The 26,605-nt window shown below is 40.4% G+C and overlaps 20 non-coding genes across 20 annotated transcripts; all 20 read right to left on the bottom strand.

Annotated features, from left to right (window-relative positions):
• Nucleotides 1–6,246: 6,246 nt before the first annotated feature.
• On the bottom strand, nucleotides 6,247–6,318 carry trnat-ugu. Its single transcript has one exon. It is a non-coding gene; the product is annotated as a tRNA-Thr (tRNA).
• A 540-nt stretch (nucleotides 6,319–6,858) lies between these two features.
• On the bottom strand, nucleotides 6,859–6,930 carry trnaa-cgc. The gene has a single exon. It is a non-coding gene; the product is annotated as a tRNA-Ala (tRNA).
• Nucleotides 6,931–8,321: 1,391 nt separating this feature from the next.
• On the bottom strand, nucleotides 8,322–8,393 carry trnat-ugu. Its single transcript has one exon. It is a non-coding gene; the product is annotated as a tRNA-Thr (tRNA).
• Nucleotides 8,394–8,931: 538 nt separating this feature from the next.
• On the bottom strand, nucleotides 8,932–9,003 carry trnaa-cgc. Its single transcript has one exon. It is a non-coding gene; the product is annotated as a tRNA-Ala (tRNA).
• A 1,358-nt stretch (nucleotides 9,004–10,361) lies between these two features.
• Nucleotides 10,362–10,433, bottom strand: trnat-ugu. Its single transcript has one exon. It is a non-coding gene; the product is annotated as a tRNA-Thr (tRNA).
• A 538-nt stretch (nucleotides 10,434–10,971) lies between these two features.
• trnaa-cgc lies at nucleotides 10,972–11,043 on the bottom strand. The gene has a single exon. It is a non-coding gene; the product is annotated as a tRNA-Ala (tRNA).
• A 1,970-nt stretch (nucleotides 11,044–13,013) lies between these two features.
• trnaa-ugc lies at nucleotides 13,014–13,085 on the bottom strand. The gene has a single exon. It is a non-coding gene; the product is annotated as a tRNA-Ala (tRNA).
• An 898-nt stretch (nucleotides 13,086–13,983) lies between these two features.
• trnat-ugu lies at nucleotides 13,984–14,055 on the bottom strand. The gene has a single exon. It is a non-coding gene; the product is annotated as a tRNA-Thr (tRNA).
• Nucleotides 14,056–14,600: 545 nt separating this feature from the next.
• On the bottom strand, nucleotides 14,601–14,672 carry trnaa-cgc. Its single transcript has one exon. It is a non-coding gene; the product is annotated as a tRNA-Ala (tRNA).
• A 1,383-nt stretch (nucleotides 14,673–16,055) lies between these two features.
• Nucleotides 16,056–16,127, bottom strand: trnat-ugu. The gene has a single exon. It is a non-coding gene; the product is annotated as a tRNA-Thr (tRNA).
• Nucleotides 16,128–16,667: 540 nt separating this feature from the next.
• On the bottom strand, nucleotides 16,668–16,739 carry trnaa-cgc. The gene has a single exon. It is a non-coding gene; the product is annotated as a tRNA-Ala (tRNA).
• A 963-nt stretch (nucleotides 16,740–17,702) lies between these two features.
• On the bottom strand, nucleotides 17,703–17,774 carry trnat-ugu. The gene has a single exon. It is a non-coding gene; the product is annotated as a tRNA-Thr (tRNA).
• A 546-nt stretch (nucleotides 17,775–18,320) lies between these two features.
• trnaa-cgc lies at nucleotides 18,321–18,392 on the bottom strand. Its single transcript has one exon. It is a non-coding gene; the product is annotated as a tRNA-Ala (tRNA).
• Nucleotides 18,393–19,775: 1,383 nt separating this feature from the next.
• trnat-ugu lies at nucleotides 19,776–19,847 on the bottom strand. Its single transcript has one exon. It is a non-coding gene; the product is annotated as a tRNA-Thr (tRNA).
• Nucleotides 19,848–20,392: 545 nt separating this feature from the next.
• trnaa-cgc lies at nucleotides 20,393–20,464 on the bottom strand. Its single transcript has one exon. It is a non-coding gene; the product is annotated as a tRNA-Ala (tRNA).
• Nucleotides 20,465–21,867: 1,403 nt separating this feature from the next.
• Nucleotides 21,868–21,939, bottom strand: trnat-ugu. Its single transcript has one exon. It is a non-coding gene; the product is annotated as a tRNA-Thr (tRNA).
• A 545-nt stretch (nucleotides 21,940–22,484) lies between these two features.
• On the bottom strand, nucleotides 22,485–22,556 carry trnaa-cgc. The gene has a single exon. It is a non-coding gene; the product is annotated as a tRNA-Ala (tRNA).
• A 1,383-nt stretch (nucleotides 22,557–23,939) lies between these two features.
• Nucleotides 23,940–24,011, bottom strand: trnat-ugu. Its single transcript has one exon. It is a non-coding gene; the product is annotated as a tRNA-Thr (tRNA).
• A 545-nt stretch (nucleotides 24,012–24,556) lies between these two features.
• Nucleotides 24,557–24,628, bottom strand: trnaa-cgc. The gene has a single exon. It is a non-coding gene; the product is annotated as a tRNA-Ala (tRNA).
• Nucleotides 24,629–26,023: 1,395 nt separating this feature from the next.
• On the bottom strand, nucleotides 26,024–26,095 carry trnat-ugu. The gene has a single exon. It is a non-coding gene; the product is annotated as a tRNA-Thr (tRNA).
• Nucleotides 26,096–26,605: the final 510 nt, after the last annotated feature.

Raw genomic sequence — 26,605 nt, 5'->3', positions numbered from 1 at the left:
TACGTCGGATCACCACTAGATGGGGTGGTGGCACGCCTGGAACGTCCCCTCCAATATTCAGGGTTCACCCTCTGGACCCTAAGGATGAGGTCTCCAGCCTCTGTAGGGTAGATAGAAACAGGCAAAAGGAGAGTAACAAGTGCACAGCTTCCAGTAGTATTGGAGGGTAATTTATCAAACAGGACAGTGTTGCCACACCACCACCACACATCTGCTCTGGATATTGGCCTGAAACTCCCAACAATGTTGATTGTATCCAGACACCAATTCCCAGGAACCTGTCCCACATTAGTACCGCCTCCCGTCATTTTGACACAGGTGAAATGTGCCCTGGCAACCTTGTTGGAAAACAATGGTTTCCTAGCAGTAGATTTAGTCATGGGATAGACAGCATCCCAGGCAGAGCAATTACAACTGGGGTTATCCGTAGTCATTAATGGGATTAAACATGTTAGAGTCACATCTGTAACAGACTTCTTAAAACACGGTATGATGCAAGCAGCACAACACATCAATAATAAAAATACAAGAATTAGGGTCAGAAATCCAGTAACCACCATACCAGTGTACTTACCAAACCAGGCTCCCAACCAAAAGAACAGTCCAGACTCCTCCACCCCCGCCATGGTCCTCATCTCAGCAGATAGTGCACCAAGCCCATTAAAGGCCTTAGCTATACCACCATCTGGAGTGGTGTTATTAGGAATATACGTGCAACATTGTTCACCGAACATCTTGCAGACTGTCTGGCAACCCTAGATGTGGCCTCAAGCTGTTCAGACAGACCAGTGAGTGCATCACGGGGGTAATTCACAAAACGCTGTTGATTATAGTAGATATAACTGATCCATGCAGTCTGTCTAGCATCCACTATGGCTGGACCTATAATAGGTAGCAAGTGCCAGAGTCCATCATTCCTACCCAAGGCCTGAAACTCATGAGGAACCCCCATTGGCACTCCCAACAGGTTAGTGTGTATGTCAACTACATCCTCTGTCCATGGAGCACTACGTCTATGTCTTCCATGGGATGGAATGTTTTCAGGCCCCCTGGATACAGAACCCAACAGCTGTTCAGCAGTAACATCAACAATGGTCAGTGGAATTATCAAACTGGTCAGAGTACACGTACCTTGCCAGTCTCCTCTAAGAATGGGTCTCAGTACTCTTTTGGGTCCACATATCCACCACACATCAGCCAGACCACTAGTTTGGTTTAGGCCTGTAACTGGCCAAGTGGCATAAATGGTTATGTTACTGCTGCAATCAGCTTCAGGCAATCTCCCATAGTCCATGCCACTACCTGTACCCGTGATGCAACTGTAATTGCCCCCATATGCCTTAACACCCCAAGGGGCCCGATGAGGAGGTACTGTAGGAAACACAAGGCTCAAAGAGGAACAGAGGGTTGAATTGGGCTGAACCTGGTAAAAACCTCTCAGAATACACAACCACCCCTCTCCTTCTCCTATAGCAAATGGGTGTGTAGCCAGAACAAATCTAGCATGACTACAAATAGTGCAGTCCTTTCTTCTCAGGGTTTTAGCTGTGTACCTCATATAAGACAGCCACAAATTGTCCCTACCATCAAAACCAGTCTCAGTGCCTAATTGATCAATAGCTGTGTAGTCTCTAACATTAATTACCTGAATGGGATTTTTTAACACTGTGGTGGTAGGTGGCAGGTTCGGTCCAGGGGTGGTAGAGGAGTGTGTCTGGCCCTGGTTCGTCTGGGACCTCTGGTTTTGGCAGCTCCCTAATAGAAAACACACCCATCGTGTCTGTCCCGGTCCTTTGTAGTCCGAGGGTGTAAGTGCCTGCATCAGAGAGCTTAATAGTTTTGATGGTTAGTAGGATTTCATCACCTTTACAAAGTTCAACAGTGCTCCCAGGTTTTCCCCATATGATGGAAAACCTATCCACCTTTGTGGGATCCCCTATGCTATAAGAATACCCTCTTCTCCAATCCTAGAATTGTCCCAAGTTGGTTATCATGTAATCCCCATATGGACACCCTCCCCCATTACACAGGTACACTGACACTCCTGTAAAACCCCACCCTCTCCCAGAGAACACATCACTAGCAAGAGCCAGACACATCTTCACTTCTATGAACAAAAACAGGGGTGACAGGACAGGGAGGGTTACTTCATTCGAGAGATGGCCCCCGGAATCCTGTTAATTCCAGTTCTCCTCTCGAACACTGTTTATTGTTCGACAGTGTCAGTGTGTGCTATCCTCCCCCGTGCGATATGAATCCGGGTAGCTCTTTCAGCTAGCTGTCACCAGGAGTCCTTGTATGGTCCCCCCAACAAGCCTCTGGGACTGGATTGAGTGACTTCACCTGTAGTTCACCTGTAATGCATAAAATCCTGGACATACAGGCTTGGTTAACAAACAGTTTCTCATATGTTTTATCTGATTATATATTTAGTTTCTTATCCAATAGGCCCCATCCTATCCTAGACCACAATTTACCCATCCCCCTTTTGATACCTGGCTCTGCCCAGGTAACAACCTTACCTACTCTAAATAATGACTTAGGTAAGATTAGTATATTATCCTTCTGTTCTGACATTATCATGTAGGAGCGCCCCTTTCATTTTCCACATGTCCAATTCTCCCTTTTGTCTCCACTCAGTAACTGTTATCTACACATTCTGTTATCTTTGCTCGTCCTGGCTCCCTTTTAAAACTTATCCTCTCTGCTCTCCAACCTTCAAGGTCTCTGCAGTGCAGGGGAGGGCTCTTCTGTCTGCCTTTTCCCCTTATCTGTCTGTAGCTCGTTTTCTCATGTTTCCAAATTTGAACTAAATGTCTCACTGTTTGGCTTTATCTAAACTCATGGATTTTTTTTTTTTGAAAAACATGTCTATGGTGGCACTTTCTAAAGTCCTTATATAGGTTAATTAAACCCCACTATAATTAATTTACCTTAAAAATAAAAAATAAAAACAAACCGTATTACCCATGACCACAAATTAAATATTCAAAATGGCACCCCCTATACACAGGTGTTAAAACCAAACACAAATATCTCAATTTCTTCCCTGCCCTGTTGGCTCAAAATATGTCCCAAATACTTAACATGAGTCTACCATAAATAAAACTTATCCTAGCTAAATTTTCACACCACGTTCATCAGAGAAAATATATTGACACTATAATGTAAATTTCACTGCCTTTTTGTATTAAATTACCTTAATATCAGTATTATAAATTACCCTAGATTCTCCATCCAAATGGCTTTCCAATGAGGCTGATCAGACCACAAAGGAAAGTTACAATGGAGGTCATAAGTCATACCACCCCTTCAAAGAAGTGTTTCTTACTATATTAAACAACATTCCTCTATCAAAAGATTTCACCTATTTAATTAAGACTCAGAAAATAAAAACGTATAATATTTCATATGTGAGTGTACCCCTTTAAGATATCTTGTCTCTGGGAACATGGAAATCCCCTTGAACCCAAAACGTTTGCTACAAACAAAACCTAATAATTATAATAATACCTTCAAATAATTTGTTTTAAATTTCCTCAATGTTTCATGTAACTCATTCAGTCTTTAAAGGATTGTCTCCCCAAAATGCTTTATACCCTGCCAATAAACTCACACAATTGTGATAAACGTGCACTGTCCCTTTAACATAAAATAATATCAGCCTGCAATCCACTCTGCGGGCCTTTCATTGTTCCCCATAATGAAAACAGATTCTAATGTTAGTATACCTTAACCTCCTGTTTAATTTCAGTGGTGTTATCTGAACAATCAAACCAAAATCAATAACCGGGAAGTACTTGTGTAAATTAATTAAGAACAAAATAAATCTACCTTATTTCTCAGCACTTGGTTAGAACATCACTCCCGTTTTACATCGAACACACCCTTCGCCCCGTCCCTAGTGTATATCTTATCTATTATTCAGTGGCTCAATTAATGTTTAACGTAAGTATGTTCAGATGTTGATTATGTAATTCTACAATATTAGTATAGTTCAAACCTCATATAATATATATATATTTTTTTTTTTAGAATTTAGGAAATACTTTTTCCACAATAATTTTAAATATTGGTAATGATATCAGGGACTTGTGAAACGCCGTTTACATTTAGTCTATAGTCAACACACAAATATTCTTACATGGACATAGTCTTAAACAAAATTGATCAATTAGAACATCTTATTCTATGACATCACACATTCGTACATTTATCACATTCATTCTGGCCACAACACAAAGCGGACTTTTCAGTCCAACTAACAATTAATCTATTGTAGACACCTCACCGGACACTACCGGCTATTGGATTTTACCTCACCGGACACTACCGGCTATTGGTTTTCTCTAAAACACTAATTGAATTTATCTTTTGCAGATGGATGATCGAATCACACTCAGATGTTAATGATAAAACTGATCACGCCCTTTTTCAGACGCCCGAACGAATATCACTTATACAAAGAATATAATCCTGATCACATCAATACTCAATAATAGACCACCTTACCAGACACAGCTGGACCGGTCACTAGCCGGACTATCGGTGAAAATCTATCCTAGACTATATTTTATTCCTTACTGGTGTCTGCCACCAGACCGTTCACAGCCGGACTATCAGAATATTCTATTAATATTAGGTCTACTACTAAATATCCCTTACCGGTGTCTGCCACCGGACCGTTCTCATGCCGGACTATCGGAATATTCTAACTACTACTCATCCCTTACCGGTGTCTGCCACCGGACCGTTCTCATGCCGGACTATCGGGATATTCTAATTACCACATATGTTTACTTCACTGTCAATTTCAAGTCCATTATTTATGTAAAATTTACACAAAAATTCTTACCCACACTCGGTACTACTGATCGTAATTTGGTATGACTATTCGACAATATGCAAAGTTTGATAAAACAGGTTTTGCTTACCTTATTTTGTGGTCGACCAGAGATCAGTTTCCCGAGTTGAGCAGAATTGTTGTCCACCCCCGAATGGTTTTCACCTGTCCTCCGGGAACCGTCCTTTCACCAACTCGCCCCCTCACACCCACATCAACCACTCTGGACTGGGTCGTTAGTAAACCATCTCTCTGCTACCAAGTTTCTGTTAATAATGGGATATGTAGGAGGGTGAGCCGGTCAAGGATCGATTCAGACAAGGTGGTCTATTGTATGACAAGTGACAGTTTAATTATGAGTAAAGATATCTGGTACAACGTATACGGGCCCATTTCATTCGGTTCTTAAGGAACCAGCAGAAAAGAGCGCAGATAACAGAGTGCACATGTCTCATATACAGAACAGAAAGTAGGTTGATTCTAGAAGATCGGGTCTTCGGGTTGGTTCAGGCTGAGGTGTAGTCTTCTTGGATTGGCCCTGTTGGGCCGTCCGTCATCCCTCTGGTTCCCGTTCTTTGTCACACAATGTTCAGCTAAAAAAGGAGATTAGGTGTGTGCGCTGTCCTCAGTCACACAATGTTCGGCTAGAAAGGAGATTAGGTGTGTGCGCTGGTTTCTGCAAGTCAAGGCTGTCTCTTCCTCCCAATGTGTGGGTGTATGTCTTATCTGTGTGTCCTCGGCAGTTAGTGTGTGTAATGTGTGTGTGCTGTGTGTGTGGGTGTGGGAGCTATCCTGTATGGGACCTAACATGTTTTACTGTGAAAATACGTTGTCTCAGTTATAGCAATGTAATAGCAGTAGGCTGGTCACCTGCATAAGAAATAGCACTTCCTTACACCAGTGAGCTGAGATGAGGCGGAGCTTTACCTAGCATAGACTAAAAAGATGACCTGGAACCAGTGGGTCTGGCGAAGAATATGTAGCGAGGGCCAGCCGACTAGAGCATACAGGTCGTAGTGGCCATATCAATACAATTCTTTACACTGTTCTAATGAAAGTACATTTCCATAATATCATCTAGCTTCCATAAATGTCGAACAAGGCTTGAACCTAGGATTGAACCCATGTGCTTCAGTTTACAAAAACAGATGACTTAGCACATCTATTTCCTTCTTAAAATGTCAACATTCTGGAAAGTAGAGTTGTGCAAAAGCTAATTTCACAACTAAATATACTCATCAGAGAATTTGGGGATTAACTTCAGAGCGCATGCATTTCAAGTATTAGCTCTACCGTAGAGGCCCTTACTATATAATAGCAGGGTTGCCATTTTGAGAAAACTTTTTTTTCTTCAAAGTCCTCCAGTGAAAGAACCTTCACATGGTACCAGCTATCTTTTAGTAAGGTACGGATGGGATTTGAACCTATGATCTTCGGTTTACAAGACCGATGCCTTACCGCTTGGCCACCATGCCACTCTATGCTGCAAGATATTTATCAACATTCTGGAAAGTAGTAGTTGTGTAATGTGAATTTGGCACACAAATAACATCTCTGTTTCCTGTGAGAATTTTAACATTCTGAAAAGTAGGAGTTGTGTAATGTTTATTTGGCACACAAATACTCAGTGGAGAACCTTGGGATTGAACCAAGGACCTCATACTAAAATAGCATGCACTCCCCCTCTGAGCTTGGATCCCATTTTATTTGCAGATAAAATGCAATTAATACAATGTACTTTTTATATACACCACTCCATTGAAACTGCAATGAAATGATAGCAGCAATTCTAAATACAAGCAAGTATGGACAGTCATCTAACCCATGAACTTCAGTTTTTGAAAATGATGCAATTGAAGTTGGCAACCATGCCACTTCTGTTCCATAAATGTACGAACAGGGATTGAACACATGTTCTTCAGATTACAAGAGCAAATGATTTAGCACATCTCTGTTTCCTGCTGAGAATTTCAACATTCTGGAAAGTAGGAGATGGGCCATTGCAAAAATTTTAATGGAGAAGCTGGGGATTGAACCCAGGACCTCATACATGCGAAGCATGCGCTCTACCACTGAGCTACATCCCCTTTCTGGGAAAGAAAAAAATGTTTCTTATTTTTTTTTATTTCACCTATTATTAACCAGGTAAGCTAGTTGAGAACAAGTTTTCATATTCAACTGCGACCTGGCCAAGATAAAGCAAAGCAGCGCAACACAAACAACAACACAGAGTTACAGATGGAATAAACAAGCGTACAGTCAATAACACAATAGAAGAAAAAAAAGAAAGTCTATATACAGTGCGTGCAAATGGTGGTAAGGCAATAAATAGGCCATAGTATCGAAGTATTTACAATTTAGCAAATTAACACTGCAGTGATAGATGAGCAGATGATGATGTGCAAGTAGAAATACTGGTGTGCAAAGAGCAGAAAGTATATTAAAACAATATGGGGATGAGGTAGGTAGATTGGGTGGGCTATTTACAGATGGGCTTTGTACAGCTGCAGCGATCAGTTAGCTGCTCAAATAGCCGATGTTTAAAGTTAGCAGTGTTGCCAACACCTCAGTAAGGAAAGTAGCTATTGGCTGTCCTAAAAGTCGCTAGAAGTTGCTAAATGATGTCATCACCTAAATTGCATAATTGTCCATGTGTATGCAATTGTGATGGTCACTGTAGGAGTGAGGAATAACATTGTGGAAGAGACAAAAGGTGAGTAAAATGAAAATGTCTGCAAGTATTCAGAGGGGTCTGAATACTTGCTAAATATAGCGACTAAGTCGCTAAGTTGGCAACACTGAAAGTTAGTGAGGGAAATATGTCTCCAGCTTCTGCGATTTTTGCAATTCGTTCCAGTCATGGTCAGCAGAGAACTGGAAGGAAAGGCGGCCAAAGGAGGTGTTGGCTTTGGGGATGACCAGTGAGATATACCTGCTGGAGCGCGTGCTACGGGTGGGTGTTGTTATCGTGACCAGTGAGCTGAGATGAGGCGGAGCTTTACCTAGCATAGACTAAAAAGATGACCTGGAACCAGTGGGTCTGGCGACGAATATGTAGCGAGGGCCAGCCGACTAGAGCATACAGGTCGTAGTGGCCATATCAATACAATTCTTTACACTGTTCTAATGAAAGTACATTTCCATAATATCATCTAGCTTCCATAAATGTCGAACAAGGCTTGAACCTAGGATTGAACCCATGTGCTTCAGTTTACAAAAACAGATGACTTAGCACATCTATTTCCTTCTTAAAATGTCAACATTCTGGAAAGTAGAGTTGTGCAAAAGCTAATTTCACAAATAAATATACTCATCAGAGAATTTGGGGATTAACTTCAGAGCGCATGCATTTCAAGTATTAGCTCTACCGTAGAGGCCCTTACTATATAATAGCAGGGTTGCCATTTTGAGAAAACTTTTTTTTCTTCAAAGTCCTCCAGTGAAAGAACCTTCACATGGTACCAGCTATCTTTCAGTAAGGTACGGATGGGATTTGAACCCATGATCTTTGGTTTACAAGACCGACGCCTTACCGCTTGGCCACCATGCCACTCCATGCTGCAAGATATTTATTAACATTCTGGAAAGTAGTAGTTGTGTAATGTGAATTTGGCACACAAATAACATCTCTGTTTCCTGTGAGAATTTTAACATTCTGAAAAGTAGGAGTTGTGTAATGTTTATTTGGCACACAAATACTCAGTGGAGAACCTTGGGATTGAACCAAGGACCTCATACTAAAATAGCATGCACTCCCCCTCTGAGCTTGGATCCCATTTTATTTGCAGATAAAATGCAATTAATACAATGTACTTTTTATATACACCACTCCATTGAAACTGCAATGAAATGATAGCAGCAATTCTAAATACAAGCAAGTATGGACAGTCATCTAACCCATGAACTTCAGTTTTTGAAAATGATGCAATTGAAGTTGGCAACCATGCCACTTCTGTTCCATAAATGTACGAACAGGGATTGAACACGTTCTTCAGATTACAAGAGCAAATGATTTAGCACATCTCTGTTTCCTGCTGAGAATTTCAACATTCTGGAAAGTAGGAGATGGGCCATTGCAAAAATTTTAATGGAGAAGCTGGGGATTGAACCCAGGACCTCATACATGCGAAGCATGCGCTCTACCACTGAGCTACATCCCCTTTCTGGGAAAGAAAAAAATGTTTCTTATTTTTTTTTATTTCACCTATAATTAACCAGGTAAGCTAGTTGAGAACAAGTTTTCATATTCAACTGCGACCTGGCCACACAGAGTTACAGATGGAATAAACAAGCGTACAGTCAATAACACAATAGAAGAAAAAAAAGAAAGTCTATATACAGTGCGTGCAAATGGTGGTAAGGCAATAAATAGGCCATAGTATCGAAGTATTTACAATTTAGCAAATTAACACTGCAGTGATAGATGAGCAGATGATGATGTGCAAGTAGAAATACTGGTGTGCAAAGAGCAGAAAGTATATTAAAACAATATGGGGATGAGGTAGGTAGATTGGGTGGGCTATTTACAGATGGGCTTTGTACAGCTGCAGCGATCAGTTAGCTGCTCAAATAGCCGATGTTTAAAGTTAGCAGTGTTGCCAACACCTCAGTAAGGAAAGTAGCTATTGGCTGTCCTAAAAGTCGCTAGAAGTTGCTAAATGATGTCATCACCTAAATTGCATAATTGTCCATGTGCATGCAATTGTGATGGTCACTGTAGGAGTGAGGAATAACATTGTGGAAGAGACAAAAGGTGAGTAAAATGAAAATGTCTGCAAGTATTCAGAGGGGTCTGAATACTTGCTAAATATAGCGACTAAGTCGCTAAGTTGGCAACACTGAAAGTTAGTGAGGGAAATATGTCTCCAGCTTCTGCGATTTTTGCAATTCGTTCCAGTCATTGTCAGCAGAGAACTGGAAGGAAAGGCGGCCAAAGGAGGTGTTGGCTTTGGGGATGACCAGTGAGATATACCTGCTGGAGCGCGTGCTACGGGTGGGTGTTGTTATCGTGACCAGTGAGCTGAGATGAGGCGGAGCTTTACCTAGCATAGACTAAAAAGATGACCTGGAACCAGTGGGTCTGGCGACGAATATGTAGCGAGGGCCAGCCGACTAGAGCATACAGGTCGTAGTGGCCATATCAATACAATTCTTTACACTGTTCTAATGAAAGTACATTTCCATAATATCATCTAGCTTCCATAAATGTCGAACAAGGCTTGAACCTAGGATTGAACCCATGTGCTTCAGTTTACAAAAATAGATGACTTAGCACATCTATTTCCTTCTTAAAATGTCAACATTCTGGAAAGTAGAGTTGTGCAAAAGCTAATTTCACAAATAAATATACTCATCAGAGAATTTGGGGATTAACTTCAGAGCGCATGCATTTCAAGTATTAGCTCTACCGTAGAGGCCCTTACTATATAATAGCAGGGTTGCCATTTTGAGAAAACTTTTTTTTCTTCAAAGTCCTCCAGTGAAAGAACCTTCACATGGTACCAGCTATCTTTCAGTAAGGTACGGATGGGATTTGAACCCATGATCTTTGGTTTACAAGACCGACGCCTTACCGCTTGGCCACCATGCCACTCCATGCTGCAAGATATTTATTAACATTCTGGAAAGTAGTAGTTGTGTAATGTGAATTTGGCACACTAATAACATCTCTGTTTCCTGTGAGAATTTTAACATTCTGAAAAGTAGGAGTTGTGTAATGTTTATTTGGCACACAAATACTCAGTGGAGAACCTTGGGATTGAACCAAGGACCTCATACTAAAATAGCATGCACTCCCCCTCTGAGCTTGGATCCCATTTTATTTGCAGATAAAATGCAATTAATACAATGTACTTTTTATATACACCACTCCATTGAAACTGCAATGAAATGATAGCAGCAATTCTAAATACAAGCAAGTATGGACAGTCATCTAACCCATGAACTTCAGTTTTTGAAAATGATGCAATTGAAGTTGGCAACCATGCCACTTCTGTTCCATAAATGTACGAACAGGGATTGAACACGTTCTTCAGATTACAAGAGCAAATGATTTAGCACATCTCTGTTTCCTGCTGAGAATTTCAACATTCTGGAAAGTAGGAGATGGGCCATTGCAAAAATTTTAATGGAGAAGCTGGGGATTGAACCCAGGACCTCATACATGCGAAGCATGCGCTCTACCACTGAGCTACATCCCCTTTCTGGGAAAGAAAAAAATGTTTCTTATTTTTTTTTATTTCACCTATAATTAACCAGGTAAGCTAGTTGAGAACAAGTTTTCATATTCAACTGCGACCTGGCCACACAGAGTTACAGATGGAATAAACAAGCGTACAGTCAATAACACAATAGAAGAAAAAAAAGAAAGTCTATATACAGTGCGTGCAAATGGTGGTAAGGCAATAAATAGGCCATAGTATCGAAGTATTTACAATTTAGCAAATTAACACTGCAGTGATAGATGAGCAGATGATGATGTGCAAGTAGAAATACTGGTGTGCAAAGAGCAGAAAGTATATTAAAACAATATGGGGATGAGGTAGGTAGATTGGGTGGGCTATTTACAGATGGGCTTTGTACAGCTGCAGCGATCAGTTAGCTGCTCAAATAGCCGATGTTTAAAGTTAGCAGTGTTGCCAACACCTCAGTAAGGAAAGTAGCTATTGGCTGTCCTAAAAGTCGCTAGAAGTTGCTAAATGATGTCATCACCTAAATTGCATAATTGTCCATGTGCATGCAATTGTGATGGTCACTGTAGGAGTGAGGAATAACATTGTGGAAGAGACAAAAGGTGAGTAAAATGAAAATGTCTGCAAGTATTCAGAGGGGTCTGAATACTTGCTAAATATAGCGACTAAGTCGCTAAGTTGGCAACACTGAAAGTTAGTGAGGGAAATATGTCTCCAGCTTCTGCGATTTTTGCAATTCGTTCCAGTCATTGTCAGCAGAGAACTGGAAGGAAAGGCGGCCAAAGGAGGTGTTGGCTTTGGGGATGACCAGTGAGATATACCTGCTGGAGCGCGTGCTACGGGTGGGTGTTGTTATCGTGACCAGTGAGCTGAGATGAGGCGGAGCTTTACCTAGCATAGACTAAAAAGATGACCTGGAACCAGTGGGTCTGGCGACGAATATGTAGCGAGGGCCAGCCGACTAGAGCATACAGGTCGTAGTGGCCATATCAATACAATTCTTTACACTGTTCTAATGAAAGTACATTTCCATAATATCATCTAGCTTCCATAAATGTCGAACAAGGCTTGAACCTAGGATTGAACCCATGTGCTTCAGTTTACAAAAATAGATGACTTAGCACATCTATTTCCTTCTTAAAATGTCAACATTCTGGAAAGTAGAGTTGTGCAAAAGCTAATTTCACAACTAAATATACTCATCAGAGAATTTGGGGATTAACTTCAGAGCGCATGCATTTCAAGTATTAGCTCTACCGTAGAGGCCCTTACTATATAATAGCAGGGTTGCCATTTTGAGAAAACTTTTTTTTCTTCAAAGTCCTCCAGTGAAAGAACCTTCCCATGGTACCAGCTATCTTTCAGTAAGGTACGGATGGGATTTGAACCCATGATCTTCGGTTTACAAGACCAACGCCTTACCGCTTGGCCACGATGCCACTCTATGCTGCAAGATATTTATCAACATTCTGGAAAGTAGTAGTTGTGTAATGTGAATTTGGCACACAAATAACATCTCTGTTTCCTGTGAGAATTTTAACATTCTGAAAAGTAGGAGTTGTGTAATGTTTATTTGGCACACAAATACTCAGTGGAGAACCTTGGGATTGAACCAAGGACCTCATACTAAAATAGCATGCACTCCCCCTCTGAGCTTGGATCCCATTTTATTTGCAGATAAAATGCAATTAATACAATGTACTTTTTATATACACCACTCCATTGAAACTGCAATGAAATGATAGCAGCAATTCTAAATACAAGCAAGTATGGACAGTCATCTAACCCATGAACTTCAGTTTTTGAAAATGATGCAATTGAAGTTGGCAACCATGCCACTTCTGTTCCATAAATGTACGAACAGGGATTGAACACATGTTCTTCAGATTACAAGAGCAAATGATTTAGCACATCTCTGTTTCCTGCTGAGAATTTCAACATTCTGGAAAGTAGGAGATGGGCCATTGCAAAAATTTTAATGGAGAAGCTGGGGATTGAACCCAGGACCTCATACAAGCAAAGCATGCGCTCTACCACTGAGCTACATCCCCTTTCTGGGAAAGAAGAAAATGTTTCTTATTTTTTTTTATTTCACCTATTATTAACCAGGTAAAATTGCATAATTGTCCATGTGCATGCAATTGTGATGGTCACTGTTGGAGTGAGGAATAACATTGTGGAAGAGACATAAGGTGAGTAAAATGAAAATGTCTGCAAGTATTCAGAGGGGTCTGAATACTTGCTAAATACAGCGACTAAGTCGCTAAGTTGGCAACACTGAAAGTTAGTGAGGGAAATATGTCTCCAGCTTCTGCGATTTTTGCAATTCGTTCCAGTCATTGTCAGCAGAGAACTGGAAGGAAAGGCGGCCAAAGGAGGTGTTGGCTTTGGGGATGACCAGTGAGATATACCTGCTGGAGCGCGTGCTACGGGTAGGTGTTGTTATCGTGACCAGTGAGCTGAGATGAGGCGGAGCTTTACCTAGCATAGACTAAAAAGATGACCTGGAACCAGTGGGTCTGGCAACGAATATGTAGCGAGGGCCAGCCGACTAGAGCATACAGGTCGTAGTGGCCATATCAATACAATTCTTTACACTGTTCTAATGAAAGTACATTTCCATAATATCATCTAGCTTCCATAAATGTCGAACAAGGCTTGAACCCAGGATTGAACCCATGTGCTTCAGTTTACAAAAACAGATGACTTAGCACATCTATTTCCTTCTTAAAATGTCAACATTTTGGAAAGTAGAGTTGTGCAAAAGCTAATTTCACAACTAAATATACTCATCAGAGAATTTGGGGATTAACTTCAGAGCGCATGCATTTCAAGTATTAGCTCTACCGTAGAGGCCCTTACTATATAATAGCAGGGTTGCCATTTTGAGAAAACTTTTTTTTCTTCAAAGACCTCCAGTGAAAGAATGGTACCAGCTATCTTTCAGTAAGGCACGGATGGGATTTGAACCCATGATCTTCGGTTTACAAGACCAACGCCTTACCGCTTGGCCACCATGCCACTCTATGCTGCAAGATATTTATCAACATTCTGGAAAGTAGTAGTTGTGTAATGTGAATTTGGCACACAAATAACATCTCTGTTTCCTGTGAGAATTTTAACATTCTGGAAAGTAGGAGTTGTGTAATGTGAATTTGGCACACAAATACTCAGTGGAGAACCTTGGGATTGAACCAAGGACCTCATACTAAAATAGCATGCACTCCCCCTCTGAGCTTGGATCCCATTTTATTTGCAGATAAAATGCAATTAATACAATGTACTTTTTATATACACCACTCCATTGAAACTGCAATGAAATGATAGCAGCAATTCTAAATACAAGCAAGTATGGACAGTCATCTAATCTAACCCATGAACTTCAGTTTTTGAAAATGATGCAATTGAAGTTGGCAACCATGCCACTTCTGTTCCATAAATGTACGAACAGGGATTGAACACATGTTCTTCAGATTACAAGAGCAAATGATTTAGCACATCTCTGTTTCCTGCTGAGAATTTCAACATTCTGGAAAGTAGGAGATGGGCCATTGCAAAAATTTTAATGGAGAAGCTGGGGATTGAACCCAGGACCTCATACATGCGAAGCATGCGCTCTACCACTGAGCTACATCCCCTTTCTGGGAAAGAAAAAAATGTTTCTTATTTTTTTTAATTTCACCTATTATTAACCAGGTAAGCTAGTTGAGAACAAGTTTTCATATTCAACTGCGACCTGGCCAAGATAAAGCAAAGCAGCGCAACACAAACAACAACACAGAGTTACAGATGGAATAAACAAGCGTACAGTCAATAACACAATAGAAGAAAAAAAAGAAAGTCTATATACAGTGCGTGCAAATGGTGGTAAGGCAATAAATAGGCCATAGTATCGAAGTATTTACAATTTAGCAAATTAACACTGGAGTGATAGATGAGCAGATGATGATGTGCAAGTAGAAATACTGGTGTGCAAAGAGCAGAAAGTATATTAAAACAATATGGGGATGAGGTAGGTAGATTGGGTGGGCTATTTACAGATGGGCTTTGCACAGCTGCAGCGATCAGTTAGCTGCTCAGATAGCCGATGTTTAAAGTTAGCAGTGTTGCCAACACCTCAGTAAGGAAAGTAGCTATTGGCTGTCCTATAAGTCGCTAGAAGTTGCTAAATGATGTCATCACCTAAATTGCATAATTGTCCATGTGCATGCAATTGTGATGGTCACTGTTGGAGTGAGGAATAACATTGTGGAAGAGACAAAAGGTGAGTAAAATGAAAATGTCTGCAAGTATTCAGAGGGGTCTGAATACTTGCTAAATACAGCGACTAAGTCGCTAAGTTGGCAACACTGAAAGTTAGTGAGGGAAATATGTCTCCAGCTTCTGCGATTTTTGCAATTCGTTCCAGTCATTGTCAGCAGAGAACTGGAAGGAAAGGCGGCCAAAGGAGGTGTTGGCTTTGGGGATGACCAGTGAGATATACCTGCTGGAGCGCGTGCTACGGGTGGGTGTTGTTATCGTGACCAGTGAGCTGAGATGAGGCGGAGCTTTACCTAGCATAGACTAAAAAGATGACCTGGAACCAGTGGGTCTGGCAACGAATATGTAGCGAGGGCCAGCCGACTAGAGCATACAGGTCGTAGTGGCCATATCAATACAATTCTTTACACTGTTCTAATGAAAGTACATTTCCATAATATCATCTAGCTTCCATAAATGTCGAACAAGGCTTGAACCCAGGATTGAACCCATGTGCTTCAGTTTACAAAAACAGATGACTTAGCACATCTATTTCCTTCTTAAAATGTCAACATTTTGGAAAGTAGAGTTGTGCAAAAGCTAATTTCACAACTAAATATACTCATCAGAGAATTTGGGGATTAACTTCAGAGCGCATGCATTTCAAATATTAGCTCTACCGTAGAGGCCCTTACTATATAATAGCAGGGTTGCCATTTTGAGAAAACTTTTTTTTCTTCAAAGACCTCCAGTGAAAGAATGGTACCAGCTATCTTTCAGTAAGGCACGGATGGGATTTGAACCCATGATCTTCGGTTTACAAGACCGACGCCTTACCGCTTGGCCACCATGCCACTCTATGCTGCAAGATATTTATTAACATTCTGGAAAGTAGTAGTTGTGTAATGTGAATTTGGCACACAAATAACATCTCTGTTTCCTGTGAGAATTTTAACATTCTGAAAAGTAGGAGTTGTGTAATGTTTATTTGGCACACAAATACTCAGTGGAGAACCTTGGGATTGAACCAAGGACCTCATACTAAAATAGCATGCACTCCCCCTCTGAGCTTGGATCCCATTTTATTTGCAGATAAAATGCAATTAATACAATGTACTTTTTATATACACCACTCCATTGAAACTGCAATGAAATGATAGCAGCAATTCTAAATACAAGCAAGTATGGACAGTCATCTAACCCATGAACTTCAGTTTTTGAAAATGATGCAATTGAAGTTGGCAACCATGCCACTTCTGTTCCATAAATGTACGAACAGGGATTGAACACATGTTCTTCAGATTACAAGAGCAAATGATTTAGCACATCTCTGTTTCCTGCTGAGAATTTCAAGATTCTGGAAAGTAGGAGATGGGCCATTGCAAAAATTTTAATGGAGAAGCTGGGGATTGAACCCAGGACCTCATACATGCGAAGCATGCGCTCTACCACTGAGCTACATCCCCTTTCTGGGAAAGAAAAAAATGTTTCTTATTTTTTTTAATTTCACCTATTATTAACCAGGTAAGCTAGTTGAGAACAAGTTTTCATATTCAACTGCGACCTGGCCAAGATAAAGCAAAGCAGCGCAACACAAACAACAACACAGAGTTACAGATGGAATAAACAAGCGTACAGTCAATAACACAATAGAAGAAAAAAAAGAAAGTCTATATACAGTGCGTGCAAATGGTGGTAAGGCAATAAATAGGCCATAGTATCGAAGTATTTACAATTTAGCAAATTAACACTGCAGTGATAGATGAGCAGATGATGATGTGCAAGTAGAAATACTGGTGTGCAAAGAGCAGAAAGTATATTAAAACAATATGGGGATGAGGTAGGTAGATTGGGTGGGCTATTTACAGATGGGCTTTGTACAGCTGCAGCGATCAGTTAGCTGCTCAAATAGCCGATGTTTAAAGTTAGCAGTGTTGCCAACACCTCAGTAAGGAAAGTAGCTATTGGCTGTCCTAAAAGTCGCTAGAAGTTGCTAAATGATGTCATCACCTAAATTGCATAATTGTCCATGTGCATGCAATTGTGATGGTCACTGTAGGAGTGAGGAATAACATTGTGGAAGAGACAAAAGGTGAGTAAAATGAAAATGTCTGCAAGTATTCAGAGGGGTCTGAATACTTGCTAAATATAGCGACTAAGTCGCTAAGTTGGCAACACTGAAAGTTAGTGAGGGAAATATGTCTCCAGCTTCTGCGATTTTTGCAATTCGTTCCAGTCATGGTCAGCAGAGAACTGGAAGGAAAGGCGGGGATTTGGGGATTAACTTCAGAGCGCATGCATTTCAAGTATTAGCTCTACCGTAGAGGCCCTTACTATATAATAGCAGGGTTGCCATTTTGAGAAAAAAAAATTTTCTTCAAAGTCCTCCAGTGAAAGAACCTTCCCATGGTACCAGCTATCTTTCAGTAAGGTACGGATGGGATTTGAACCCATGATCTTCGGTTTACAAGACCGACGCCTTACCGCTTGGCCACCATGCCAAGATATTTATGCTGCAAGATATTTATCAACATTCTGGAAAGTAGTAGTTGTGTAATGTGAATATGGCACACAAATAACATCTCTGTTTCCTGTGAGAATTTTAACATTCTGAAAAGTAGGAGTTGTGTAATGTGAATTTGGCACACAAATACTCAGTGGAGAACCTTGGGATTGAACCAAGGACCTCATACTAAAATAGCATGCACTCCCCTTCTGAGCTTGGATCCCATTTTATTTGCAGATAAAATGCAATTAATACAATGTACTTTTTATATACACCACTCCATTGAAACTGCAATGAAATGATAGCAGCAATTCTAAATACAAGCAAGTATATGGACAGTCATCTAACCCATGAACTTCAGTTTTTGAAAATGATTCAATTGAAGTTGGCAACCATGCCACTTCTGTTCCATAAATGTACGAACAGGGATTGAACACATGTTCTTCAGATTACAAGAGCAAATGATTTAGCACATCTCTGTTTCCTGCTGAGAATTTCAAGATCCTGGAAAGTAGGAGATGGGCCATTGCAAACATTTTAATGGAGAAGCTGGGGATTGAACCCAGGACCTCATACATGCGAAGCATGCGCTCTACCACTGAGCTACATCCCCTTTCTGGGAAAGAAAAAAATGTTTCTTATTTTTTTTAATTTCACCTATTATTAACCAGATAAGCTAGTTGAGAACAAGTTTTCATATTCAACTGCGACCTGGCCAAGATAAAGCAAAGCAGCGCAACACAAACAACAACACAGAGTTACAGATGGAATAAACAAGCGTACAGTCAATAACACAATAGAAGAAAAAAAAGAAAGTCTATATACAGTGCGTGCAAATGGTGGTAAGGCAATAAATAGGCCATAGTATCGAAGTATTTACAATTTAGCAAATTAACACTGGAGTGATAGATGAGCAGATGATGATGTGCAAGTAGAAATACTGGTGTGCAAAGAGCAGAAAGTATATTAAAACAATATGGGGATGAGGTAGGTAGATTGGGTGGGCTATTTACAGATGGGCTTTGCACAGCTGCAGCGATCAGTTAACTGCTCAGATAGCCGATGTTTAAAGTTAGCAGTGTTGCCAACACCTCAGTAAGGAAAGTAGCTATTGGCTGTCCTAAAAGTCGCTAGAAGTTGCTAAATGATGTCATCACCTAAATTGCATAATTGTCCATGTGCATGCAATTGTGATGGTCACTGTTGGAGTGAGGAATAACATTGTGGAAGAGACAAAAGGTGAGTAAAATGAAAATGTCTGCAAGTATTCAGAGGGGTCTGAATACTTGCTAAATACAGCGACTAAGTCGCTAAGTTGGCAACACTGAAAGTTAGTGAGGGAAATATGTCTCCAGCTTCAGCGATTTTTGCAATTCGTTCCAGTCATTGTCAGCAGAGAACTGGAAGGAAAGGCGGCCAAAGGAGGTGTTGGCTTTGGGGATGACCAGTGAGATATACCTGCTGGAGCGCGTGCTACGGGTGGGTGTTGTTATCGTGACCAGTGAGCTGAGATGAGGCGGAGCTTTACCTAGCATAGACTAAAAAGATGACCTGGAACCAGTGGGTCTGGCGACGAATATGTAGCGAGGGCCAGCCGACTAGAGCATACAGGTCGTAGTGGCCATATCAATACAATTCTTTACACTGTTCTAATGAAAGTACATTTCCATAATATCATCTAGCTTCCATAAATGTCGAACAAGGCTTGAACCTAGGATTGAACCCATGTGCTTCAGTTTACAAAAACAGATGACTTAGCACATCTATTTCCTTCTTAAAATGTCAACATTTTGGAAAGTAGAGTTGTGCAAAAGCTAATTTCACAACTAAATATACTCATCAGAGAATTTGGGGATTAACTTCAGAGCGCATGCATTTCAAATATTAGCTCTACCGTAGAGGCCCTTACTATATAATAGCAGGGTTGCCATTTTGAGAAAACTTTTTTTTCTTCAAAGACCTCCAGTGAAAGAATGGTACCAGCTATCTTTCAGTAAGGCACGGATGGGATTTGAACCCATGATCTTCGGTTTACAAGACCGACGCCTTACCGCTTGGCCACCATGCCACTCAATGCTTTAAGATATTTATCAACATTCTGGAAAGTAGTAGTTGTCTAATGTGAATTTGGCACACAAATAACATCTCTGTTTCCTGTGAGAATTTTAACATTCTGGAAAGTAGGAGTTGTGTAATGTGAATTTGGCACACAAATACTCAGTGGAGAACCTTGGGATTGAACCAAGGACCTCATACTAAAATAGCATGCACTCCCCCTCTGAGCTTGGATCCCATTTTATTTGCAGATAAAATGCAATTAATACAATGTACTTTTTATATACACCACTCCATTGAAACTGCAATGAAATGATAGCAGCAATTCTAAATACAAGCAAGTATGGACAGTCATCTAATCTAACCCATGAACTTCAGTTTTTGAAAATGATGCAATTGAAGTTGGCAACCATGCCACTTCTGTTCCATAAATGTACGAACAGGGATTGAACACATGTTCTTCAGATTACAAGAGCAAATGATTTAGCACATCTCTGTTTCCTGCTGAGAATTTCAACATTCTGGAAAGTAGGAGATGGGCCATTGCAAAAATTTTAATGGAGAAGCTGGGGATTGAACCCAGGACCTCATACATGCGAAGCATGCGCTCTACCACTGAGCTACATCCCCTTTCTGGGAAAGAAAAAAATGTTTCTTATTTTTTTTTATTTCACCTATTATTAACCAGGTAAGCTAGTTGAGAACAAGTTTTCATATTCAACTGCGACCTGGCCAAGATAAAGCAAAGCAGCGCAACACAAACAACAACACAGAGTTACAGATGGAATAAACAAGCGTACAGTCAATAACACAATAGAAGAAAAAAAAGAAAGTCTATATACAGTGCGTGCAAATGGTGGTAAGGCAATAAATAGGCCATAGTATCGAAGTATTTACAATTTAGCAAATTAACACTGCAGTGATAGATGAGCAGATGATGATGTGCAAGTAGAAATACTGGTGTGCAAAGAGCAGAAAGTATATTAAAACAATATGGGGATGAGGTAGGTAGATTGGGTGGGCTATTTACAGATGGGCTTTGTACAGCTGCAGCGATCAGTTAGCTGCTCAAATAGCCGATGTTTAAAGTTAGCAGTGTTGCCAACACCTCAGTAAGGAAAGTAGCTATTGGCTGTCCTAAAAGTCGCTAGAAGTTGCTAAATGATGTCATCACCTAAATTGCATAATTGTCCATGTGCATGCAATTGTGATGGTCACTGTAGGAGTGAGGAATAACATTGTGGAAGAGACAAAAGGTGAGTAAAATGAAAATGTCTGCAAGTATTCAGAGGGGTCTGAATACTTGCTAAATATAGCGACTAAGTCGCTAAGTTGGCAACACTGAAAGTTAGTGAGGGAAATATGTCTCCAGCTTCTGCGATTTTTGCAATTCGTTCCAGTCATGGTCAGCAGAGAACTGGAAGGAAAGGCGGCCAAAGGAGGTGTTGTCTTTGGGGATGACCAGTGAGATATACCTGCTGGAGCGCGTGCTACGGGTGGGTGTTGTTATCGTGACCAGTGAGCTGAGATGAGGCGGAGCTTTACCTAGCATAGACTAAAAAGATGACCTGGAACCAGTGGGTCTGGCGACGAATATGTAGCGAGGGCCAGCCGACTAGAGCATACAGGTCGTAGTGGCCATATCAATACAATTCTTTACACTGTTCTAATGAAAGTACATTTCCATAATATCATCTAGCTTCCATAAATGTCGAACAAGGCTTGAACCAAGGCTTGAACCTAGGATTGAACCCATGTGCTTCAGTTTACAAAAACAGATGACTTAGCACATCTATTTCCTTCTTAAAATGTCAACATTTTGGAAAGTAGAGTTGTGCAAAAGCTAATTTCACAACTAAATATACTCATCAGAGAATTTGGGGATTAACTTCAGAGCGCATGCATTTCAAGTATTAGCTCTACCGTAGAGGCCCTTACTATATAATAGCAGGGTTGCCATTTTGAGAAAACTTTTTTTTCTTCAAAGTCCTCCAGTGAAAGAACCTTCACATGGTACCAGCTATCTTTCAGTAAGGTACAGATGGGATTTGAACCCATGATCTTCGGTTTACAAGACCGACGCCTTACCGCTTGGCCACCATGCCACTCTATGCTGCAAGATATTTATTAACATTCTGGAAAGTAGTAGTTGTGTAATGTGAATTTGGCACACAAATAACATCTCTGTTTCCTGTGAGAATTTTAACATTCTGAAAAGTAGGAGTTGTGTAATGTTTATTTGGCACACAAATACTCAGTGGAGAACCTTGGGATTGAACCAAGGACCTCATACTAAAATAGCATGCACTCCCCCTCTGAGCTTGGATCCCATTTTATTTGCAGATAAAATGCAATTAATACAATGTACTTTTTATATACACCACTCCATTGAAACTGCAATGAAATGATAGCAGCAATTCTAAATACAAGCAAGTATGGACAGTCATCTAATCTAACCCATGAACTTCAGTTTTTGAAAATGATGCAATTGAAGTTGGCAACCATGCCACTTCTGTTCCATAAATGTACGAACAGGGATTGAACACATGTTCTTCAGATTACAAGAGCAAATGATTTAGCACATCTCTGTTTCCTGCTGAGAATTTCAAGATTCTGGAAAGTAGGAGATGGGCCATTGCAAACATTTTAATGGAGAAGCTGGGGATTGAACCCAGGACCTCATACATGCGAAGCATGCGCTCTACCACTGAGCTACATCCCCTTTCTGGGAAAGAAAAAAATGTTTCTTATTTTTTTTAATTTCACCTATTATTAACCAGATAAGCTAGTTGAGAACAAGTTTTCATATTCAACTGCGACCTGGCCAAGATAAAGCAAAGCAGCGCAACACAAACAACAACACAGAGTTACAGATGGAATAAACAAGCGTACAGTCAATAACACAATAGAAGAAAAAAAAGAAAGTCTATATACAGTGCGTGCAAATGGTGGTAAGGCAATAAATAGGCCATAGTATCGAAGTATTTACAATTTAGCAAATTAACACTGGAGTGATAGATGAGCAGATGATGATGTGCAAGTAGAAATACTGGTGTGCAAAGAGCAGAAAGTATATTAAAACAATATGGGGATGAGGTAGGTAGATTGGGTGGGCTATTTACAGATGGGCTTTGCACAGCTGCAGCGATCAGTTAACTGCTCAGATAGCCGATGTTTAAAGTTAGCAGTGTTGCCAACACCTCAGTAAGGAAAGTAGCTATTGGCTGTCCTAAAAGTCGCTAGAAGTTGCTAAATGATGTCATCACCTAAATTGCATAATTGTCCATGTGCATGCAATTGTGATGGTCACTGTTGGAGTGAGGAATAACATTGTGGAAGAGACAAAAGGTGAGTAAAATGAAAATGTCTGCAAGTATTCAGAGGGGTCTGAATACTTGCTAAATACAGCGACTAAGTCGCTAAGTTGGCAACACTGAAAGTTAGTGAGGGAAATATGTCTCCAGCTTCAGCGATTTTTGCAATTCGTTCCAGTCATTGTCAGCAGAGAACTGGAAGGAAAGGCGGCCAAAGGAGGTGTTGGCTTTGGGGATGACCAGTGAGATATACCTGCTGGAGCGCGTGCTACGGGTGGGTGTTGTTATCGTGACCAGTGAGCTGAGATGAGGCGGAGCTTTACCTAGCATAGACTAAAAAGATGACCTGGAACCAGTGGGTCTGGCGACGAATATGTAGCGAGGGCCAGCCGACTAGAGCATACAGGTCGTAGTGGCCATATCAATACAATTCTTTACACTGTTCTAATGAAAGTACATTTCCATAATATCATCTAGCTTCCATAAATGTCGAACAAGGCTTGAACCTAGGATTGAACCCATGTGCTTCAGTTTACAAAAACAGATGACTTAGCACATCTATTTCCTTCTTAAAATGTCAACATTTTGGAAAGTAGAGTTGTGCAAAAGCTAATTTCACAACTAAATATACTCATCAGAGAATTTGGGGATTAACTTCAGAGCGCATGCATTTCAAATATTAGCTCTACCGTAGAGGCCCTTACTATATAATAGCAGGGTTGCCATTTTGAGAAAACTTTTTTTTCTTCAAAGACCTCCAGTGAAAGAATGGTACCAGCTATCTTTCAGTAAGGCACGGATGGGATTTGAACCCATGATCTTTGGTTTACAAGACCGACGCCTTACCGCTTGGCCACCATGCCACTCAATGCTTTAAGATATTTATCAACATTCTGGAAAGTAGTAGTTGTCTAATGTGAATTTGGCACACAAATAACATCTCTGTTTCCTGTGAGAATTTTAACATTCTGGAAAGTAGGAGTTGTGTAATGTGAATTTGGCACACAAATACTCAGTGGAGAACCTTGGGATTGAACCAAGGACCTCATACTAAAATAGCATGCACTCCCCCTCTGAGCTTGGATCCCATTTTATTTGCAGATAAAATGCAATTCATACAATGTAGTTTTTATATACACCACTCCATTGAAACTGCAATGAAATGATAGCAGCAATTCTAAATACAAGCAAGTATGGACAGTCATCTAATCTAACCCATGAACTTCAGTTTTTGAAAATGATGCAATTGAAGTTGGCAACCATGCCACTTCTGTTCCATAAATGTACGAACAGGGATTGAACACATGTTCTTCAGATTACAAGAGCAAATGATTTAGCACATCTCTGTTTCCTGCTGAGAATTTCAACATTCTGGAAAGTAGGAGATGGGCCATTGCAAAAATTTTAATGGAGAAGCTGGGGATTGAACCCAGGACCTCATACATGCGAAGCATGCGCTCTACCACTGAGCTACATCCCCTTTCTGGGAAAGAAAAAAATGTTTCTTATTTTTTTTTATTTCACCTATTATTAACCAGGTAAGCTAGTTGAGAACAAGTTTTCATATTCAACTGCAACCTGGCCAAGATAAAGCAAAGCAGCGCAACACAAACAACAACACAGAGTTACAGATGGAATAAACAAGCGTACAGTCAATAACACAATAGAAGAAAAAAAAGAAAGTCTATATACAGTGCGTGCAAATGGTGGTAAGGCAATAAATAGGCCATAGTATCGAAGTATTTACAATTTAGCAAATTAACACTGCAGTGATAGATGAGCAGATGATGATGTGCAAGTAGAAATACTGGTGTGCAAAGAGCAGAAAGTATATTAAAACAATATGGGGATGAGGTAGGTAGATTGGGTGGGCTATTTACAGATGGGCTTTGTACAGCTGCAGCGATCAGTTAGCTGCTCAAATAGCCGATGTTTAAAGTTAGCAGTGTTGCCAACACCTCAGTAAGGAAAGTAGCTATTGGCTGTCCTAAAAGTCGCTAGAAGTTGCTAAATGATGTCATCACCTAAATTGCATAATTGTCCATGTGCATGCAATTGTGATGGTCACTGTAGGAGTGAGGAATAACATTGTGGAAGAGACAAAAGGTGAGTAAAATGAAAATGTCTGCAAGTATTCAGAGGGGTCTGAATACTTGCTAAATATAGCGACTAAGTCGCTAAGTTGGCAACACTGAAAGTTAGTGAGGGAAATATGTCTCCAGCTTCTGCGATTTTTGCAATTCGTTCCAGTCATGGTCAGCAGAGAACTGGAAGGAAAGGCGGCCAAAGGAGGTGTTGGCTTTGGGGATGACCAGTGAGATATACCTGCTGGAGCGCGTGCTACGGGTGGGTGTTGTTATCGTGACCAGTGAGCTGAGATGAGGCGGAGCTTTACCTAGCATAGACTAAAAAGATGACCTGGAACCAGTGGGTCTGGCGACGAATATGTAGCGAGGGCCAGCCGACTAGAGCATACAGGTCGTAGTGGCCATATCAATACAATTCTTTACACTGTTCTAATGAAAGTACATTTCCATAATATCATCTAGCTTCCATAAATGTCGAACAAGGCTTGAACCAAGGCTTGAACCTAGGATTGAACCCATGTGCTTCAGTTTACAAAAACAGATGACTTAGCACATCTATTTCCTTCTTAAAATGTCAACATTTTGGAAAGTAGAGTTGTGCAAAAGCTAATTTCACAACTAAATATACTCATCAGAGAATTTGGGGATTAACTTCAGAGCGCATGCATTTCAAGTATTAGCTCTACCGTAGAGGCCCTTACTATATAATAGCAGGGTTGCCATTTTGAGAAAACTTTTTTTTCTTCAAAGACCTCCAGTGAAAGAATGGTACCAGCTATCTGTCAGTAAGGCACGGATGGGATTTGAACCCATGATCTTCGGTTTACAAGACCTACGCCTTACCGCTTGGCCACCATGCCACTCTATGCTTTAAGATATTTATCAACATTCTGGAAAGTAGTAGTTGTCTAATGTGAATTTGGCACACAAATAACATCTCTGTTTCCTGTGAGAATTTTAACATTCTGGAAAGTAGGAGTTGTGTAATGTGAATTTGGCACACAAATACTCAGTGGAGAACCTTGGGATTGAACCAAGGACCTCATACTAAAATAGCATGCACTCCCCCTCTGAGCTTGGATCCCATTTTATTTGCAGATAAAATGCAATTAATACAATGTACTTTTTATATACACCACTCCATTGAAACAGCAATGAAATGATAGCAGCAATTCTAAATACAAGCAAGTATGGACAGTCATCTAATCTAACCCATGAACTTCAGTTTTTGAAAATGATGCAATTGAAGTTGGCAACCATGCCACTTCTGTTCCATAAATGTACGAACAGGGATTGAACACATGTTCTTCAGATTACAAGAGCAAATGATTTAGCACATCTCTGTTTCCTGCTGAGAATTTCAACATTCT

This window comes from Oncorhynchus mykiss, unplaced genomic scaffold, assembly GCF_013265735.2.
Source record: "Oncorhynchus mykiss isolate Arlee unplaced genomic scaffold, USDA_OmykA_1.1 un_scaffold_156, whole genome shotgun sequence".
In the NCBI taxonomy this organism is placed as follows: Eukaryota; Metazoa; Chordata; class Actinopteri; order Salmoniformes; family Salmonidae; genus Oncorhynchus; species Oncorhynchus mykiss.
The sequence above is the reverse complement of the archived record's forward strand: the minus strand, read 5'-3'. Positions and strand labels throughout refer to the sequence as shown.